The 3,360-nt window shown below is 37.7% G+C and overlaps 1 non-coding gene across 1 annotated transcript; it reads left to right on the top strand.

The window, feature by feature from the left end:
* The first annotated feature begins 536 nt into the window (after positions 1-536).
* LOC131639510 (small nucleolar RNA R71) lies at positions 537-643 on the top strand. Its single transcript, XR_009294979.1, has one exon. It is a non-coding gene; the product is annotated as a small nucleolar RNA R71 (small nucleolar RNA).
* The last annotated feature ends 2,717 nt before the right edge of the window (positions 644-3,360 follow it).

Here is a 3,360-nt window from a genome sequence, read left to right as displayed (position 1 = left end):
CAGCTACAGGTGCTTTTTGATAGCCAGGTGGAACAGCAGGTGCTTGTCCAGATGCGTACAATGCATTGTTGTTCTTATACGAAAAGTTTGGATGATTCTTCCATCCAGGTTTGTACGTGTTAGAGTAAGGTTTTCCTTGAGCACAATTCACTTGATCAGGTGGAACACCTGTCAGCAATTGACATTCGGCAACGACATGTCCAGTTAATCTGCATATCTCGCAATTAGGAGTTACAACAGCCACGGTGGCTGCAGGAGTTATGGTTAAGTTCTCGATCTTTTAAGTCAAGGCGTCTACTTTGGCGTTAACGCGGTCTATACCACTGACTTCGTACATTCCTCCTTTGGTTTGGGATTTCTCTACAGCGGTTTGTTCTCCTCCCCATTGGTAATGGTTCTGTGCCATGTTCTCTATGAGGTTATAGGCTTCATCATGAGGTTTGTCCATTAAAGCTCCGCCAATAGCGGCATCTATAGTCATTTTAGTGTTATATAATAGACCACCATAGAAAGTATGGATGATCATCCATGGCTCAAGTCAATGATGAGGACAAAGTCTCAGCATATCCTTATATCGCTCCCAGGCTTAGAAGAGTGATTCGTTGTCTTTTTGGGTAAATCCGTTGATTTGACCTCTTAGCATAGCATTTTTGCTAGACGGGAACTATCTCGCTAAGAAAACTCTCTTCAATTCGTCCCATGTCATTATGGACTTAGAGGGTAAAGATTGAAGCCACGCTCTAGCTCTATCTCTCAAGGAGAATGGAAAAAGACGTAATCGAATAGCTTTGGGACTGACATTGTTAGCTTTGACAGTGTCGGCGTATTGCACGAACACGGATAAATGGAGATTAGGATCGTCTGCAGGGCTTCCAGAGAATTGGTTCTGTTGGACAGCTTGCACCAGCGAAGGTTTTAGTTCGAAGTTGTTTGCCTCAATCGCGGGTGGTGCGATACTTGAGTGTGGTTCAGCTCGTGAAGGAGCTACATAGTCTCTAAGAGGACGAGCAGCAACCATCTCTAACTTTGGGGTTCGTTGATAAAAAAGGATCAATTCCGGAGAAACTGGAATTGGTTCTACTTCGGGAAGATGATGAATTCGACATCTTAAGTTGATAAAGCGTTCGATTTCGTTAATTCGTTATATTAATTCCCCTCCTTGTAAACGAGTATTTGGCATACAATCGTTCAAAGAAAAGGAAAAGAATTGCCCTAGTCTCTACGGTGAAATAGTGAGTTATGATATCGACTTAAATGTTCCCCGGCAACGGCGCCAAAAACTTGATTGCGACTTTACGTGTCTATTAATCTGATGACTGCAAGTGCACAGTCGTGTCGTGTAGTTTTAAAAGATATTGAATCCACAAGGACTATGAATCGATCTACCGTTATCTAAGGTTACTATGTAACGCTAAGGCTAAGAATACTTTGGTTGTTTCTAACGGGAAAATTAAAATTTTAATTCTAAGAATATAATAATAAACGGATATCAGTATGTATTTCGTCTAACTGAGGTGATCCGAAGTTCCATTGGCTATGGTTCTTATTTAATTAAAAATCTCTATTAACTATGTTATTTAAAAGTCCTCCTCTCAAACTCTCGCTTTGTTGATTTAGACTACTATCCTAACTCATAATGTACGCTCTCACCATCCCATTAGATTTAGAAAAGCTTTCTGAAAACATCACAATTGATAAAATGCTCATTTCATGAAGAGGTTATCTACTTAAATCTCCTAGTCTCAAATTCTCGCTCTGTTGACTCGGATCATGCTAGTATTCCCTAACATACGCTCTCGCTGTCCCGCGTCGGGTTTAAAAACACTTTTTGAAAATAAATAAATTCTAATTAGTTTTAATACGCTTTCTCTGTCCTTAAAACTAATGTTCTATGTCTACTATCCAGTTAAAGATCTCAAACTCTCGCTCTGTTGATTTTAACCTTTATCATTTTTAAAATTTCAAACTCTCGCTCTATTGATTTTACAACTTTAGAATATTTAATTAGACACAAAACCAGAAACGAGTGATATTTAATAAAACATATTTAAGCAAACTTATTTCAGATCCCTACGGTTAACTTACTCTACATACCGATATCTTAATTAAATTAGCCATACATATTGATACGGTTAAACATGTATGAATAAATTCGGTTCATATTAATAAGCATATTAATTGGCATACAATATATCATGCAATAATAATTAAAGAGGTAAATAGAAACCTGAATAATAAAAATCTGAATTAATTAAACTTGAAATCTTCGAGTACTTGAACTTCCACCACATGTTGGTTGGATCGTTCTTCAGAAATTATTCGGGCGTAAATAATAAAACAAGGAATAAAAACTAAATCTAACGTAAGGTTAAATCTATTAAAGGTTCACAATAATTTCCGGTGTAGAAATTGTTGTGAGAAAAGAACAAACAGGAATTAAATTGCAAAGGAAATAATGAAAGCAGAAAATAATAACGGCAGCGTTTTCTTGCAGAAAGTCGGACCCTTTTCAAGTACTATACATGTGGTATTTATTGGACTAGGTTTGCAACGTACTTCTTTTGAATTGAGTCCCCATGTTCCTTCTTTTTCTTCATAATTATAGTGGCACTTTGGACGTGCGTTTTGACCTAGAATAGGGGAGACGGAGGTCTCCACTTTGATCTCGTGATGACGTGGCCAAGGAAGAGTGAGAGACGAGCGTCTCCATTATTTACATGGACTTCTTCCACTTTGGGCTTGGGAGATGGACGTCTCCAAGCATTGTTAGGCCCAAGACGGGCGTCTCCATGTGCTGAGGTGGCAGCTTCAGCTCCTTCGTGGGCTGGGCTTCCACCATTGTATTTTTGGGTCTTCTGTTTTGCACCTTCTAATTTCTTTAGCACCTCTCCTTTCTTTTCTTGAATAAATATGGATAGATTTTGCTCTATTTCTTCTTCTTTTCACAAATATGCTCGCACAGACTCTTTTCCTGAAACAAAAGGAAAAACCCGCATAATACCATAATAAAACTATATAATTAAATGAAAATGATAATAATATTTATGGAATTTAAGCTAAATATATGATATAAATTCGTGTTATCACAAGTGTGCTCAGATCATTTGGAACGACAAATGCATTAGCATAGTCAAATACGGTTAGACATGTAACATTGTACATAGAGGGACACCCAATTACTTCAGCAATGAAGTCTTCAGAGATGGTTAACTGACATTCATGGATGGAGGAATTAATGCTCAGATTGTCTTCACTAACTGAAGCATTGATCCAAAGTTCTTTTACTAGGTTTATAAAGATAGGACCATTAAGAATGTCAACATAAGGTTTCCATCCTTGTTGATAGCAATGGTCGATAAA

This window comes from Vicia villosa, unplaced genomic scaffold (genome assembly GCF_029867415.1).
Source record: "Vicia villosa cultivar HV-30 ecotype Madison, WI unplaced genomic scaffold, Vvil1.0 ctg.002675F_1_1, whole genome shotgun sequence".
NCBI classification, from domain to species: domain Eukaryota; kingdom Viridiplantae; phylum Streptophyta; class Magnoliopsida; order Fabales; family Fabaceae; genus Vicia; species Vicia villosa.
The sequence above is the reverse complement of the archived record's forward strand: the minus strand, read 5'-3'. Positions and strand labels throughout refer to the sequence as shown.